The 19,066-nt window shown below is 53.1% G+C and overlaps 1 pseudogene; it reads left to right on the top strand.

Annotated features, from left to right (window-relative positions):
* Positions 1-1,921: 1,921 nt before the first annotated feature.
* On the top strand, positions 1,922-17,724 carry LOC133362581 (ephrin type-A receptor 5-like; annotated as a pseudogene).
* The last annotated feature ends 1,342 nt before the right edge of the window (positions 17,725-19,066 follow it).

The raw sequence follows: 19,066 nt of genomic DNA, 5'->3' as shown, positions 1-19,066 counted from the left end.
CACGATAAGCACTACACTACCGCTCCCCACACACCACACACGCACACACACAGACACACACACAGACACATGCAGACACACACACACAGACACAGACAGCACGCTAAGCACTACACTACCGTTCCCCCTACACAACACACGCGCGCGCGTCCATAGGTACACATACACGCGCTTGCTGCAGACACACACGACTTTCAGGGTGCGTAAGGCAGTAAACGACTGAAATAATAAAGCGGCAATGCTGTGCGAGGAACGCCTTAGACCAGCAACACATTTGTGTAATGCGAGCGTAAACACACAAACACATACAAACACATACACACACATACATACACAGACATACACACAAACACATACACACAGACATACACATACACACAAACACACACATACATGCACACAAACACATACACAATACACACACACATACATGCAGACACAGACAGACACATAACACACATACATACACACACATACACACATACATAGACACACACATACATAGACACACACATACATACACACAAACACATGCACACACGTACATACACACATACATAGAGACACGCAGACATACACATAAAGACATAAAAAAAAAACCCACATACATACACACACACATACACACAAACACATACATACACATACATACACACATACATAGAGACACACAGACATACACATAAACACAAACACACATACACATGACCCGGCTTGGCCCGGGACTTGGATCCACGATGCCCCGCCGCCTTTGTCTCCCCAGTGACGATGTTCACACACGACAGCAGTTACGCTTTTGAGGCTGAGTGGACCTAGGGGAGGGCCAGGTCCGTTTCAAATAATCGTCAGCGGTGGTGGGCGTGAGTTGGAATCGAACTGGGGTCGCTCAAGCAGCTTAATGACTGTTTGTACAAAGAACATATAAAGAATTGATTATAATAACCAGGCAAGAGTCCACATTATAGACTGCCAGTACACGCACTCAGCTTCATAAGCAGGCTAGAGTGTACATGATAGAGTGGCAGTACGCTCACCGAGCTTAATAAGCAGGCTACAGTGTACATGATAGACTGGCAGTACGCTCACCCAGCTTAATGAGTATTTGTACAGTGAACATTAAAGTAATCGATTGTTGGCGCGTTGGGTTTAAAAGTAATATTAATAGCACACATTGTGGTGGGGGTGTAGTGAAGAGTAGGAAAAACTTTGATGAATTTACCTCAGAGTGGCGTGGTGGGTGTCGAGGCCTAGTAGCGTGCAAAGCCTGCGGCCTCGCCTAAAATTGTCGGCTTGGAAGAGGCAGGGTACGGGTGGCGTTCCTTCCCCCCCCCCCCCTAGCGCTCCAACAATACTGTGTAATGGCTATTATTTAATTAAATACGGAGCTTATGAAAGTGGCGAAGGCGTGGCTAGCCGTTGGCAGGGGCAACCGCCGTCCAATGAAACTGCAGCCCTTGGCGAAGGCGTGGCTAGCCGTTGCCAGGTCCAATGAAAGCGGCGAAGGCGTGGCTAGCCGTTGCCAGGGGCAACCGCCGTCCAATGAAAGTGCGTATGGGCCAAAGTCCACACACACACACACAGACAGACAGACATGAACGATTTTATATATATAGATAGACAACACGTTCTACTTCATTTAATAGATGTTGTAATAAATGTTTTCTCCTACAACGCTTCTGTAGGGACATTTATCACTTGACCCTTGGGCTACACTCATTTGAAACTTTTGAAACAGCCTGCCTCAGCGGCTATCCCGATCTTTTTTCTCCTGATGGCGATTTCTTGCGTCGCGATTAAAACGTTGTAGTTTTTTCGTACATTTACTTGTTCTACGTGACTTTGCCGAAAGACCCCAAAGAATCCGTGTTTATTGTTCCGCCCCGCGGCGGATATGGGGCGTGCTTACACAGCAACTTCTGATATGGTGTTGAGTTTGGTCACGTGATCAGGAAGTTAAGGGGTGTCAGCCGTCACACAGAGTACACAATGGAGGCACACTCAGGGTCTCAGTGAATCTGGTCATTGTGGTACTTGAAGAAGCATTGTCTGTCAGTTCGTTTATGTTCTTATAATATCGGGAATGCTGTTATAGTGTTAGGGTTGACGTTATAATGCTTTAGACCCCAATAATATCAACTCCTGCAGTCACGAAAGCTTTAAGTGAAGATTAAATAAATACAGATTCATGATAAGCACGCCTCAAACTCACCGTCTTCCAATTCCACTCACAAAAATATCACCCCCCCCACTCCCCCCCCCCCACACTCTCCCCCCCACTCCCCCCCCCACACTACCCCCCCACACTGCCCCCCCACACTGCCCCCCCACACTCCCCCCCACACTCCCCCCCACACTGACCCCCCACACTCCCCCCCACACTCCCCCCCACACTCCCCCACACTCCCCCCCAACACTCCCCCCCACACTCCCCCCACACTCCCCCCACACTCCCCCCCACACTCCCCCCCAACACTCCTCCCCAACTCCCCCCCACACTCCCGCACACCCCCCACACCCCCCCCCACACTCCCCCCCCCCACACTCCCCCCCACTCCCCCAACCCCCCCCACTCCCTCCCCCCTCACCACGACGGCAGTGGGAGCCCGCGAGTGGCCAAGGCCCCCGGTGCTTGTACCAGGCGCAGTGCGGCCCCGCCGCGCCCCGCCAGGACAAGTGGCTGCGCACCGACTGGGTCCCGCGTGGCGACGCTCTCCGCGTCTTCCTCGAGGTCCGCTTCCGTTACCGTCGCCGCTGCCCCCGGGGCCTCCCGGCCTCCACCACCACCGCCACCACCCGCCACCACCGCCGGCACCGGCTGCGTCAGCGACGCGCTGGAAGTTTACTACCGGGAGTCGGACGACGCCGGGGACGTCCCCGCCGGCGTCTTGGCGGACGACGAGCGGCGGCTCTTCTCCAAGGTCGACTCGGTCGGCTGGGACAGGTCGGAGGTCGGGGAGACCACGGCGTCGTGCGACGTGGGGCCCCTCTCCCGGGGCGGCCTCCGCCTGGCGTTCCGCGACACGGGGGCCTGCGCCCGGCTGCTGTCCGTGCGACTCTTCCACAGGCGCTGCCCGGCGCTGGCGCTCGGACTCGCCGTGTTCCCCGACGCGCCGGCCGCCGGCGACGGGCGGTGGGCGCTGTCGGAGGTGGCCGGGGCGTGCGTGGGCCACTCGCTCCGGGCCCAGGGGGAGCCGGGCCCGGCGATGCTCTGTGACGCTGACGGCGAGTGGGCGAGCCTCAGCGGGAGCTGCGTCTGCCATGCCGGGTACCAGCAGGCGGGGAATGCCTGCCGAGGTGACGCATTGGGGTTGTTTTAATAGATTTATTGTTGTGGTTGCTTACGCTCGAGAAAGATTTGGGAAGACCCAACCACCCTCCCATCCACTCACTCACTCACTCACCCATCCACTCACTCACCCACTCACTCATTCACTCACTCACTCACTCACCCACCGACTCACTCACCCACTCACTCACCCACTCACCCACTGACTCACCCAACCAACCACCCACCCACTCACCCACCCACCCACTCACTCACCCATCCACTCACTCACCCACCTACTCACTCACTCACCCACCCACATAACCCACCCACTCACCCAACCACTCACTCACCCACCCACCCACTCACTCACCCACCCACCCACCCACTCACCCAACCACTCACTCACCCACTCACCCACCGACTCACCCACTCACTCACTCACCCACTCACTCACTCACTCACCCACGCACCCACTGACCCACCCAACCATCCACTCACCCACCCACTCACTTTCTCACTCACTCACTCACCCAACCACCCACCCACCCACATACCTATTCACCTACCCACTCACCCACTTTCTCACTCACCCAACCACCCACTCACCCAACCACCCTCTCACCCACCCCATCTCACCCACTCACCCCATCTCTCGCTACTGACAGCACCAACAGTCTGCGAAGGCTACAGGGCTGCGTGTGGCTCTGTGTGCGTGCAGCGTGTGAGCAGGGCTGGTACAAGGAGACGGCGGGAGACGGCTCCTGCTCCCCGTGCCCGCCGCACAGCGCGGGGAGCGCTGGCGGGGCCACGTCCTGCGCCTGCCACGACGGGTACTTCAGGCCCAGAGACGAGGCCCAGTCCGTGGCCTGCGCAAGTACGTGGTGGTCTCAGTACTACACTATACACTACAGTACTACACTATACACTACATACTACACTATACACTACCATACACTACAATACACTACAATACTACACTATACACTACAATACACTACACTATACACTACCTACTACACTACACTACACACTACACTACACACTACACTACACTACTACACTACACTATACACTACACTACACACTACCTACTACACTACACTATACACTACACTACACACTACCTACTACACTATACACTACACTATACACTACACTACACACTACACTATACACTACCTACATCACTACACTATAAACTCCCCCCCCCCACCCTCCCAGAGCCTCCGTCTGCCCCCACGGACGTCACGTGGACGGCGCTCACCCCCACTTCGCTGATGCTCCGGTGGCGCCCGCCGGCGGCTCCCGGCGGGCGCCCCGACCTCGCCTACTCCGTCGAGTGCCGCCGCCACCACCGCCGCCTCCGGCAGGAGCAGCAGCAGCAGGAGCAGCAGCAGCAGCAGCCGGCGCCATGCGGGGCGGCCGTGAGGTTCCGGCCTCCGCCGGTGCCGCCGCTGCCCAACGGCTCGTGCTGCTGGGCGGAGGTGAGCGGCCTGCAGGAGAACGCCGCCTACACGCTGGAGGTGCACGCCACCAACGGAGTGTCCAGCCTCAGCGGAGGCCCGTCGCTGTTCGCCGCCGTGAACGTCAGCACCTCCGTGGCGCGTGAGTGATCCCCCCCCTCTCTGTCGTTCACGCGAATGTTTCTTGTTTTGTCTCTGTTTTTTTATCTTTAAATGTTTTTTCTCGTTTGTAAAATGCTTTTTTTTGTTCTTTTTTAATGTTTTTTCTTTCGTTTTTTATCTTTGAATGTTTATTCTCGTTTGTAAAATATTTTTTTTGTTCTTTTTTAAATGTTTTTTCTCTCTTTTTTATATCTTTAAATGTTTATTATCTTTTGTAAAATAAATGTTTTGTTCTTTTTTTAAATGTTTTTTCTCTCTTTTTTATATCTTTATATGTTTATTATCTTTTGTAAAATAATATTTTAGTTCTTTTTTAAATGTTTTCTCTCTCTTTTTAATCTTAAAATGTTTATTCTCGTTTGTAAAATAATTTTTTTGTTCTTTTTTTAATGTTTTTTTCTCTCTTTTTAATCTTTAAATGTTTATTATCTTTTGTAAAATAAATTTTTTGTTCTTTTTTAAATGTTTTTTTCTCTCTTTTTTATATTTAAATGTTTATTCTCGTTTGTAAAATAATTTTTTTGTTCTTTTTTAAATGTTTTTTTCTACTTTTTAAAAATACATTCTCCTTTTGAAATATATAACGTGCCTATAACATTATAATAATATTATTTCATTTTGATCTAAAGCTTTCGTGACTGCAGGGATTCCTATGTGTATGAGGGGTGGTGTGTGTGTATGAGAGGTGGTGTGTGTGTGTATGTATGAGGGGTGGTGTGTGAGTGTGTATGTGTGTGTGTATGTATGTGTATGTATGTGTGTGTATGTGTGTATGTATGTGTGTGTATGTGTGTGTGTATGTGTGTGTGTATGTGTGTGTGTGTATGTGTGTGTGTGTAAGTTGCAAGCGAGAATTTCATCATCGCTTGCAGCTGGGGTTGGCATCGTCCCCCACTCCACCTGATGTCGAGGGTAAATGGGCGAGGTTTAAGACTGTGACTCATGCAGCTGCAATGGCTGCTTTGGGTACGCGGTCCAGACCTCCCCAGAAACCCTGGCTGACGGAGGAGGTGTTCAGGTTAATTGAGAAAAAGCGACAGGCCCACTCTCATCGGCTACAGCATCCCACGTCGGAGAATGAGGAGGTTTACCGCAGCCTTCGCTCGGAGGTTCGGAGAGCCGTAAGGCGCTGCAAGGATGGGTGGTGGTCGTGGTTTGCTGAGGAGATGGAGTCTGCCTCAGTGGCCCGCGATCACAAATCACTATTTAATTCCATCAAAAAAGTAACCTGCAGCGCCACACCTATTACCATCATTAGGGAAAAAAACGGTGATCCAATCTCCGACCCCCAGGAACAGGTTTGCAGATTTGCTGAGCATTTCTGTGAGGTCCTGGGGGAGGGAAAATCTCTCAGCCAGGAAAACATCATGGCACAAAGTGGGGATAACCCTGCTGACGCTGCCGTGCCTCAAATATTAGAAGAGGTCACCCCCTGTGAGTGGCTGGCTGAGGTGCCATCTGTTGAGGAAGTACTTAAGGCGATCCGGAGTCTGAGACCAGGAAAGGCACCGGGCAGAGATGATCTCCCAAGCGAAATGCTGAGGGAGGGTGGCGTTTGTGCACAGACTGCCCTATATGACATCATAACAACAGTCTGGACCGCTAGACGGGTACCGCAGGATTGGAAGGATGCCCTGGTGGTCCCCCTCCTTAAGAAGGGGGACCGCACAGACTGTAACAACTACAGGGGCATCTCACTCCTCAGTGTGCCGGGAAAGGTCCTGGCAAGGATTATTCAACATCGCCTTGCTAGGCACGCTGAGGAGAGGCTTGCGGAACCCCAATGCGGTTTCAGGAAAGGGCGGTCCTGCACAGATGCCATATTTTCTGTCCGTCTGCTACAGCAGAGGTGTAGGGAATTTCAACAAGACCTACATATCTGCTTTATTGACCTGGTCAAGGCCTATGATACCATCAATAGGCCTGGGCTCTGGGTTGTTTTTCGTGCTTTCGGAGTCCCTGACCCTCTGCTCACGATCATTAAGGACCTTCATGATGGTGAGCGGGCCCGGGTAAAACTACGTGGCCGGGAGTCGGAGCCTTTCCCTGTACACCTTGGGGTGCGACAGGGATGTCCTCTGGCTCCCACATTATTTAACATCTATTTCGACTGCGTAGTTCGTGAAGCCTTCAATAGCTGTACCGGGGGAATTTCCATTTGGTAGAGATATAATGGGAGGCTGATCGACGCCCGGGTGCGATCAAGGGAAGGCTTCCTTTTGGTCAACCACGTTATGTATGCCGATGATTTGGTAATAGCTGCTCATTCAGAAGAGGAGTTGGAGACGCTGCTGCTGAGACTGGAGCGTGCCAATAAGAGATGGGGCCTTACCATCAGCCCCACCAAAACTAAGCACCTGCCTGGGTATTTTGTACCATCGGACACTCCACCCCCACAACTCCCAATCGGTGATGGGGAAGTTGTGGAGAGAGTGGAGAGTTTCCCATACCTGGGCAGTGTGCTTATGACTGGCTCCAGTTTAACAGCAGAGGTCTCACTCCGATTCAGTCGAGCAGCAATATCTTTTCATCGGTTGCGTAACGCTGTGTGGAAGCTACATGGTCTGTCGCTCCGCACGAAGCTTCAGGTCTTCTCAGCCACGGTCATTCCCTCCCTTCTCTACGCTTGTGAAACGTGGACCCTCTTAATGGAGCATCTTCGCCGGTTGGAAACATTTAGGCTGGCCTGCCTACGATCCATCCTGGGTTTAACCAGGCTGGATTGTGTGAGGAGCTCACAAATCCTTGAAAGATCTGGGCAAAGTCCCATCGGTGAGCTCCTCCGGCAGGCAAGGCTGCGTTGGCTGGGTCATGTAGCCGGCATGCCCATCCACCGCATGCCTAAACAGCTTTTGTTCGGCCGGATCGAGGGGGCTAAACGGGCGCGGCACGGGCTGGAGAAGAGATGGAGTGATGTGGTACAGGAGGACGTGGAGCTGAGTGGACTTGCCGATGACTGGTACCAGCGGTGTCAAGATCGGCCTCAGTGGAGGAGGCTCGTGAAGGACGCTACTGGGCAGTTGGAGGCAGTCGCCCTACAACAACAACGGAGGGCGGAGGAGCGACGCTCACAACCACGAGCGGAGCGCCGGGTGGCTAAAGCACAGCAAGTTGGTACAGTAGGGGGCAAAGGTGGTGCATCAGCCAGTCATCTCGGTCATCTCGGTCAGTCGACCCGTGGCACCTGCTGGGTCTGCCCCGTGACCTCCTGCCAGCGGGCGTTCGACACTTCACGTGGCCTCAAGGTGCACTTGGCCTGGCACAAGCGTCGTGGTGACGTCACCGCCACTTAGTGGCGAATGGCGGTTGTTGTTGTTGTATGTGTGTGTAGTGTGTGTGTGTATGTGTGTGTGTGTATATGTGTGTGTATGTGTGTGTGTGTATGTGTGTATGTGTGTGTGTATGTGTGTATGTGTGTGTATGTGTATGTGTGTATATGTGTGTGTGTATGTATGTGTGTGTATGTGTATGTATGTGTGTGTATGTGTATGTATGTGTATGTATGTGTGTGTGTGTATGTGTGTATGTATGTGTGTATGTGTATGTATGTATATATATGTATGTGTGTATGTATGTGTGTATGTATGTGTGTATGTGTGTGTATGTGTGTATGTGTGTGTGTGTATGTGTGTGTATGTATGTGTGTGTATGAATGTATCTGTGTGTGTATGTGAGTGTATGTGTGTATGTGTGTCTGTGTGTATGTATGTGTGTATGTATGTGTGTATGTGTGTATGTATGTGTGTATGTGTGTGTGTGTATGTGTGTGTGTATGTGTGTGTATGTGTGTGTATGTGTGTATGTTTGTGTGTGTATGAGGCCTGCGGGCAAGCGAACGAGGTACCACGTGATCAGGTCCTGGATGTGCCCGCAGCCCCGTCCCCCGTGGTGCGTGTCCAGGCGGGGATCGTCTCGGAAGACTCCGTCCTGGTGACCTGGCTCGAGCCAGAGCAGCCCAACGGCTTCATTCTGGACTAAGAAGTCACATGCTACGAAGAGGTACCATTGTCGATTTACCTTGCGTGCGTATGAATGTACACGCGTGTGTCCGTGCGCGTGTGTCCGTGTGTTCCATTCCCGCTAACGGCTACGATTATCTCAGCGAGTCCTGGGTCTCCCCTAGGTCGACTCAGCCTCAATGAGTTCCCGGTGCAGTGTGTAAACATCGCCACTGCGGATACAAAGGCGGCCGGGCGTGGTGCTGGCCACCCACCCCCTCGTGTGCCGTGCCGGCCTTCATTGGTGCTACTCGCTAACAGCACTTGCCCCTACAGTCTGCTGACACTACACGGGGGATCTTTGTCTTTGCATTAGCAAGTGGAGGGCAGCAGAGTTTTCACAACAACATCATCATCCCGTGAACCAGGTGACCCGAGTTCAATGGGTCTCTGTGGGATGAGTCTGAACCCCCCCCCCCATCCTGCACCCCCCCCATCTGCCCCCCCCCATCTGTAACCCCCCCCATCTGCACTCCCCCCCCATCTGCCCCCTCCCATCCTGTACCCCCCCATCTGTAACCCCCCCATCTGCCCCCCCCCATCTGTCCCCCCCCCATCTGTCCCCCCCCCATCTGTCCCCCCCCCCATCTGCACCCTCCCCCCATCTGTACCCCGCCCCCATCTGTCCCCCCCCCCTCCCACCAGGATGACGATGATGACGACACTGACACTGACGAGGCTGAGTTGATGCGGCTGCTCTGCAGCGAGCCGCGTGTGACGGTGGGGGGGCTCCGCCGTGCGGCGGGCTACTCGCTGCGGGTTCGCGCTCGCAACGCCGCCGGCTACGGGGACTACAGCCCCACACTCCACTTCCACACGTCTCGCGAACGTGAGTAGCACCCCCAGCCACCACCAGCACCCACTACCCACCCACCACCACCACCACCAACCACCACCACCACCATCAACCCCTCCACAACCCTCACCCCCACCCACCCACCCACCACCACCACACCACCACCACCAACCAGCACCAACCACCCACCCACCCACCATCACCAACAACCAGCATCAACCAGCATCAACCAGCACCAACCACCAACCACCCTGACCCCCACCAGCACCACCCACCACCACCACCCACCACCAACCCCTCCACAACCCTCACCCCCACCCACCCACCCACCACCACCACCACCAACCACCACCACCACCCCACCACCACCACCAACCAGCACCAACCCCACCACCACCCTCACCCCCACCCACCCACCACCAACCCCACCACCAACCACCACCACCACCCACCCACCCCAACATGCAACCCCACCACCACCACCACCACCCAACCACTACGCCAACCTACCACTACCCCACCACCACCCCACCCCTCCTGTCTGTTGTGGTTGTTGTGGTTGTTGTTGTAGGTGTTGCTCTGTTGGTTGTTGTTGTGTTTATGGTTATTGTCGTTGTGGTTGTGGTTGCTTTTCCCTGAAGTGAAAGGATGTATTTGCTCGCCCCCCCCCCCCCCCAGCGAAATTGACGCAGGAAGTGGTCATCTGGGCCGCCGCGGTGTCCGCCCTCCTCGCGGGTCTGCTGCTCATCGCTGCCTCTTTCATCATCGTCAAGAAGAGGTGGGGGGGGGGGGCACTGGGGGGGGGGCACTGGGGGGTCACACACAGGTGTTGTGTGCGCTGTGAGTGTGCCCACGTGGATTGGCTGCACAGAGAGGCAATGCCCCTCCGTGTTGACCTCCGGAGCGAAACTCGCTTCTTCACGACTCACGCGGCGTTGATGTCTGCTGCTGCTGCTGCTACTGCTGCTGCTACTGCTGTTGCTTCTGCTGTTGCTACTGCTGCTGCTGCTACTACTGCTGCTGCTGCTGTTGATGCTGCTGCTGCTACTGCTACTGCTGCTGCTGCTACTACTGCTGCTGCTGCTGTTGATGCTACTGCTGCTACTACTGTTGCTACTACTGTTGTTGCTGCTGTTGCTACTGCTGCTGCTACTGCTGATGCTGCTGCTACTGCTGCTACTACTGCTGCTGCTGCTGTTGTTGCTGCTGTTGCTACTACTGCTGCTGCTACTACTGCTGCTGCTACTGCTGCTACTACTGCTGCTGCTACTGCTGCTGCTGCTACTACTGCTGCTGCTGCTGTTGATGCTACTGCTGCTACTACTGTTGCTACTACTGTTGTTGCTGCTGTTGCTACTGCTGCTGCTACTGCTGATGCTGCTGCTACTGCTGCTACTACTGCTGCTGCTGCTGTTGTTGCTGCTGTTGCTACTACTGCTGCTGCTACTGCTGCTGTTGCTGCTACTGCTGCTGCTGCTACTGCTGCTGCTACTGCTTCTACTACTGCTGCTGCTACTGCTGCTGCTGTTGCTACTGCTGCTGCTGCTACTGCTGCTGTTGCTACTGCTGCTGTTGCTACTACTACTGCTGCTACTACTGTTGCTACTACTGCTGCTACTGCTGCTGTTGCTACTGCTGCTGATTCGTGCGTCGCCTTGTGTCTGAAGGAGGTGCGGTCACTGCCGGGCAAAGTGGGAGTCTCCCCAAGAGACGCGACCTCGCTTCTACAGCGTGCGGGGTGAACGCTCCTCCACCTCACACACTCAACACACTCACACATACACACTTACACATACACATACATACACACATACATACACATACATACACACATACATACACACACACTCAACACACACACACATACATACACACATACACACACACATACACACACACACACCACCCCTCACACACACACACACCACCCCTCACACACACATAGACACATATCCCTCACACACTCCCCCTCACACACACATACACACATACACCCCTCACACACACACCACCCCTCAAACACACGCACACACACACCACCCCATACACACACACAAACACCACCCCTCACACACTCACACTCTCACACCACCCCATACACACACACACACACCACCCCTCAAACACACGCACACACACACCACCCCATACACACACACAAACACCACCCCTCACACACTCACACTCTCACACCACCCCATACACACACACAAACACCACCCCTCACACACACACGCACACACACACCACCCCATACACACACACAAACACCACCCCTCACACACTCACACTTTCACACCGCCGTGCCCAGTTAATGTCGCCGTTGCCCCCCACAGTGAAGATGCCGGGTTTCCGGCTCTACATCGACCCACACGACTACGACGTGCCCAGCGACGCTCTCCGCGAGTTCGCCAAGGAAATCGACGCTTCGCGAATCAAACTTGGACATGTCATCGGTGCAGGTGAACGGGGGGGGGGGGGGTGGGGAGCGGACACGTCTGTACCGTCAACTAAAACTTACTCACAGGGCGTTCACTTCAAAAGAATGTTGACACCGCCGCTGAGAATTTGCGAGAAATGTTTGTGCCTCCAGGGCTCTGGAGACCGCCTGGTGCACGTTGACAACAATGGCGGACGAGCGGGAGAAACTGTTTGGCTTTTGGAAGCTATTAACCAGTGGCGGCTGGTGATATTTATTTTTGGGGGGGCGCATTTTTTTTATTTTATTGAGGGGGGCAAATAAATATAAAGCAGTACCAAAAACCATTTTGACTACTTGAATATAAATTTTGATGATCTTTATTTACATTTCAGACCAAAAGAAGTACCAAAAAGCATGTTTCCTACTTGAACATAAATGTTTCTCTTTTATATACATTTCAGACCAAAGTACCAAAAAGCATGTTTCCTACTTGAACATAAAAACGTTAGTTTCATGCTATTATCAATATGGCTGCGGCTACTTTCATGACGTTTGCATTTGTCAGAGAGATGTTTGAGGTCTCTTACCCCCGTCGTTGTCCACAAAACTTCAGTGCCGACACTTTGAAATAAAAGACAGGGAAAACAAAAAAGAGAATTGCTAACATCACATCCAGCCAGCCACCTCCGTTTCTCATAACAAGCGCGGGTGAAGCTTCGTGTGTAGCTTCGTCCTCTGTCACTGGCCTGCTGCTGGATTTGTAAATCGGGTTGGTCCGGTCCGAGATCCTTTATCTTTTTTATTTCTTCCAGCGAAAGCCTTGTGACAGGGTTTTTTTGTAAATAAATTACAGAATTTGGATGAACTGCTGCCATTGTTTACACAAAAAATTTGATCAGCCTAGCAAGTGTCAAAGTGGTGTCGCCTGCGCACTCGCAGTAGTGGCCCAGAGCGTAAATTTGAATGACAGGTGACGAGAACCAATCAGATTGGATAAAATAACATGTATCCAATTCTGATTGGCCAGGGACGCAACGACTTGCGCCCCGAGGAGAATCTTTAAGAAACCAATTAGAGACCAGCTTCAGGTCACATGCTGTCCGAAAATTTAAAGTCTCACATAGACATCCATTTGTCCGGCGCCCCGCATGAAACACATTGAAAAACATAGAAAATAGTTGACCGATTAAAGCCAGTTTTTATTAAATGCTGATGCTTTTCTTACTACCAGCCGGCACATCGTATGAAAAAAATATTTTATTTATGTATTTTTATATAAATTTTGTATATGTATATTTCTTGAATAATGATGGGGGCGGCGCCCCTGCGCCCTCTATTGACGAGCCGCCACTGCTATTAACGTCACATTTACACCATTGGAACCTCATTTGCCAGTAAAAAATATGATTATTGGTTTTTACCCTTTTTTCTGGCAACAAAACTGACACCTTTTTTACAAGGAGTCATGTTTGCATGGACCACAATACCTGCAGACATAATGCAAACAAAAAACACAACTCTGATAATGTATGCACTGTCCTTGAAGTTGATTGATCCACACCCATGTGAGACTAGGCTCTAAGGAAAGCTGTCTCGGGTGTGGACCTGTTTGCACTTAGTCACTTTAAGATGTTTTCTTGTTCACGTTTCTGTTCTTTGTTTGTTGCGGTTGCACCCGATTCAAGAGCCGAATGGCTCACAGGGCCACACCTAATACATGAACTTGAACCGAGGTCAACCCAGCCTGACAAGTGAGCACTGATTGGTGCAGTGTGTACAGATCCATCAGCGCTGGGGGGGGGGGGAGAGACAAAGACGGCCGGGCGTGATTGACTCTGTCGCTGCACCACCAGCCTCGACAATGCGTCGGGGCTGCATCTACATAAACACGCGGGGCTCTACCTAATACATGAACTTTGAACTTTTTTGAACTTTGTGCTACCCACTGCCTTTGACCCCTTGGCCCGCAGGAGAGTTTGGCAAGGTGCGCATCGGATACCTGAAGCATGAGGGCAGCAGCGAGGGGCAGCGACGGTGAGCGTGGCCGTCAAGACGCTGAAGGGCAGATCCGACGAGCAGCAGCAGCAAGACTTCCTGTGCGAGGCGAGCGTCATGGGCCAGTTCGACCATCGCAACATCGTCCGCCTGGAGGGCGTCGTCACCAAGAGTGAGCTGCTGCAGAGAACGTCCCTTCTACGCAGTTTAAACAAAGTCACACCGGCGAGTCTGTTACGTCGCTGGCTGTGCGGCTGGTGAAGCCCGTTGTCGTGATCACCGGTGAAACGTCACCGCACTCGGATGGGAAATGTTGTGGATTTGCTCTCCAACTATACACTACACTATACACTACACTATACACTACTATACACTACACTATACACTACACTATACACTACACTATACACTACACTATACACTACTATACACTACACTATACACTACACTATACACTACACTATACACTACACTATACACTACACTATACACTACACTATACACTACTATACACTACACTATACACTACACTATACACTACACTATACACTTCACTACTACACTACACTATACACTACACTACTATACACTACACTATACACTACACTATACACTACATACACTACTATACACTTCACTACTAAACTACACTATACACTACTATACACTACACTATACACTACACTATTATACACTATACACTACACTATACACTACACTATACACTACTATACACTACACTACTATACACTACACTATACACTACACACTACACTATACACACTGCACATTACACTACTGGGTTTTCACGTTCTGCAGATGTAGATGCCACCACCACCATCTATTGCGTGTGGTGGTTGAACTTACAACTCTCGGTTCAGAACGGGCAACCGGACGTACGAACAGGTTTGTTCGTACCTCTGAAAGTTCGTGTTTATGAAAACACAGCGATGCATCTTGGCAGCAATACAAGGTGCTTATGTGACCCTGTGATGATGTTGCGGTATTAGTCGTGAATGCTTTGCGTGGATTGCTGACGTCTGCTTTTCTTGCCCTCTCGACGAAGGTAAACCCGTCATGATCATCACCGAATTCATGGAAAACCATTCCTTGGATGTGTTCCTCAGGGTAAGAAGTGGCAATGCCAAGTGATGCGATCATCGGTGCGTTGCAGCCTCACAACACTCAGCGGTTGTGTCTGTAACTGTCCACACATGGCGAGCAAATGGTGGCGTTGTTGTTGTTGTGTTGTTGTGTTGTTGTTGTTGTGTTGTTGTGTTGTGTTGTTGTGTTGTTGTTGTGTTGTTGTTGTTGTGTTGTTGTTGTTGTGTTGTTGTTGTGTTGTTGTTGTGTTGTTGTGTTGTTGTTGTGTGCCGTAGTTCCTACTAACCGGGGCTCCGCTTGCGGTGATGACTGCACGCGTGTGCATCAAACTTCCTTTGCACCTTACGTAGCCAACTGGCGCTGGGGGGCGGGGGGCAAACCAAACACAACAAGCGGCAGTTCTAAACAAATTAGTTTGTCAAACTCGACGGTGACGATAACGATGACGTAAAAGCACCTCGCAGCTCCTGGAAGAGCGTTCCAGACGGCCGCACCAGCAGCAACGTCACCCAGGCGCCTCCTCCTCATCGCCTCCTCCCCCCCCTCCTCTCCCCCCTCTCCTCCCTCTCCCTCTCCCCCCTCTCCCCCCCCTCTCCCCCCTCTCTCCCCCCTCTCTCCCCCTCTCCTCCCTCTCCCTCTCCCCCCTCTCCCCCCTCTCCTCCCTCTCCCCCCTCCTCCCCCCCCCTCTCCCCCCTCTCCCCCCTCTCCCCCCTCTCCTCCCTCTCCCCCCTCTCCCCCCTCTCCCCCCTCTCCCCCCTCTCCCCCCTCTCCCCCCTCTCCTCCCTCTCCTCCCTCTCCCTCTCCCCCCTCTCCCCCCTCTCCTCCCTCTCCCCCCTCCCCCCCCTCTCCCCCCTCTCCTCCCTCCTCCCTCTCCCCCTCCCTCTCCCCCCTCTCCTCCCTCTCCCTCCTCCCTCCCCCTCCCTCCCTCCTCCCTCTCCTCCCCTCTCCCCCCTCTCCCCCTCTCCCCCCTCTCCCCCCTCTCCCCTCTCCCCCCTCCTCCCTCCTCCCTTCCCCCTCTCCCCCCTCTCCCCCCTCTCCCCCTCTCCTCCCCCCCCTCTCCCTCCTCCCGCCTCCCCGCCCTCTGGCCTGGACCACGTGGTAGAAGAAGAAGGGCGACTTGCTGTTGCCCCAGCTGGTGGGGATGCTGCGGGACGTGGCATGCGGCATGCGGCACCTGTCCCGCGTGGGCTACGTGCACCGAGACCTGGCCGCCCGCAACGTGCTCGTCAGCGGCGAGCTCACGTGCAAGGTGTCCGACTTCGGACTCTCGCGGATGCTTCTGCCGGACGACCACTCCGAGGCGGTGTACACCACCCGGGTAAAGGTGGGTGGAGAAAGGTGTCAGTTTTGTACCAGTTGAAAGGGTAAAAACCTAATAATTTATTTTGCCACTGGTAAAGGAGAAGTCTCATAGTGTAAATGCTTCACCCCGAGCTCTCAATACTCTGATAGTGCGCTGTCTTTGAGTTGTGCGCCTTTTGGCGCAATCTGGTCCAACACCATGGAGACTAGACTCTAAGAAAAGCTGTCTCGGGTGTGGACCAATCAGCTTCGAGGACAGTGCATATCATTACCAGAGTTGTTTCTTTTTGTTTGCATTTTGACTGCTTGTGTTGTGGTTATTGCAAACATGATGCCTTGTATAAAGGTGTCAGTTTTGTACCAGTTGAAAGGGTCAAAACCTAATACCAAACCCTTCGCCGCGTACTGACGACATCGGCCGCGAAAGCCGAGGGCGAAATCAAATTGTGAATGTCCCCCAGGGGGGGAAGATCCCCATCCGCTGGACCGCCCCGGAGGCGATTTCCCAGCTCAGGTTCACGTCGGCAAGCGACGTGTGGAGCTACGGCGTCGTCATGTGGGAGGTGATGACACACGGCGAGCGGCCATACTGGGACATGAGCAACCGGGACGTGAGTTCAGCACCAGCAGCCCTGTAGTGTGAGTCTGTGGGTCTCTGTGTGGTGAGTCTGTGGATCTCTGTGTGAGTCTGTGGGTCTCTGTGTGGTGAGTCTGTGGGTCTCTGTGTGGTGAGTCTGTGGGTCTCTGTGTGGCGGGTCTGTGGGTCTCTGTGTGGTGAGTCTGCGGGTCTCTGTGTGGTGAGTCTGTGGGTCTCTGTGTGGTGAGTCTGTGGGTCTCTGTGTGGCGGGTCTGTGGGTCTCTGTGTGGTGAGTCTGTGGGTCTCTGTGTGGTGAGTCTATGGGTCTCTGTGTGGTGATTATGTGGGTCTCTGTGTGGTGAGTCTATGGGTCTCTGTGTGGTGAGTCTGTGGGTCTCTGTGTGGTGAGTCTGTGAGTCTCTGTGTGGTGAGTCTGTGGGTCTCTATGAGTAGTCTATGGGTCTCTGTGTGCCCCCAGGTGCTGGAGGCAGTGGAAGGTGGCTGGCGACTGCCACGTCCCATGGGGATGCCCCATGTGTCTCCGTCGCCTCATGCTGAGCTGCTGGCACGCGGAGAGCTCCTGCAGGCCCTCGTTCACCCAGCTCGTCACCGCCGTCACCGACGCGCCGCACTACAGGTGCGTCTGTGTGTGTCTGTGTGTCTGTGTGTGTGTGTCTGTGTGTGTGTCTGTGTGTGTGTGTCTGTGTGTGTGTGCGTGTCTGTGTGTCTGTGTGTGTGTCTGTGTGTGTGTGCGTGTGTGCGTGTGTGCGTGTGTCTGTGTGCGTGTGTCTGTGTGTGCGTGTGTGCGTGTGTGCGTGTGTCTGTGCGTGTGTCTGTGTGTCTGTGCGTGTGTCTGTGCGTGCGTGTGTGCGTGTGTCTGTGTGTGCGTGCGTCCGTGTGTGTGAGCGCCGGGTGGCTAAAGCACAGCAAGTTGGCACAGTAGGGGGCACAGGTGGTGCATCAGCCAGTCATCTCGGTCATCTCAGTTAGTCGACCCGTAGGCACCTGGGTCTGCCCCGTGACCTCCTGCCAGCGGGCGTTCGACACTTCACGTGGCCTCAAGGTGCACATGGCCTGGCACAAACATCGTGGTGACGTCACCGCCACTTAGTGGCCAATGGCGGTTGTTGTTGTTGTTGTGTGGGAAGCAAAAGAACAACCCCCTACCTCCTCGTGGTGCCGGACTGGAACGCTGTGGTGGGCAGTGCCGTGGGGGGAGGGCCAATTTAAATTGGCCTTTCCCTTCATGGCGTTTGTAACCACCACAGCGGCTAAATGGGGGCTCTGGATGGGTACGAGGGGCTGGTCACCCCTCCACCTTCGATTAATCACGACAAAATCACGAATGAAAATTGTATTGAATAATCTTGTGCCAGAGGCCCCTCTTCCTGACGATTTTCTGAACTGGTCCTGGGCCTCTCCTAGGTCGACTCGGCCTCAAATGAGTACCCGGTGTGGTGTGTAGTGAACATCGCTAGCACTGGGGAGACGTGATGATGTTGATGATGGCACTAACCGCTTTGTCGAGCCGTCGTTTGCGGTGGCCGGGACGCTTCCGAAAAAAGCGTCGAACAGCAGCTCCGGCAGGGGCCTTTCCCGGTAAAATAGAAACACAGAACGAGAGGCGAGCGGTACAAACGTCACGGCCACTTTGGCCTTTCGATGTAAAGCTTTCGTGACTGCAGGGATTCATCTTCTTGGTTCTTTCGGTAAGTCACGTAGAATGGAAGTAATAGAATAATAAAATAAAACATAATAAAATAATTCTCACGACGTTTCGGCCACAACGCAAGCAGCCGTCCTCAGATGCTGTCGCCTCGACAGACCTGTTCTTCACCTGAGGACGGCTGCTTGCGTTGTGGCCGAAACGTCGTGAGAATTATTTTATTATGTTTTATTTTTATTATTTTATTATTTCCTTTCTACGTGACTTTACCGAAAGAACCAAGAAGATCACTTTGGCACTTCTCACGGCCCCA

The sequence above is a fragment of the Lethenteron reissneri genome, unplaced genomic scaffold (genome assembly GCF_015708825.2).
Source record: "Lethenteron reissneri isolate LAM-NWPU_2019-01 unplaced genomic scaffold, ASM1570882v1 scaffold_1535, whole genome shotgun sequence".
Taxonomy (NCBI): Eukaryota; Metazoa; Chordata; class Hyperoartia; order Petromyzontiformes; family Petromyzontidae; genus Lethenteron; species Lethenteron reissneri.
The sequence above is the reverse complement of the archived record's forward strand: the minus strand, read 5'-3'. Positions and strand labels throughout refer to the sequence as shown.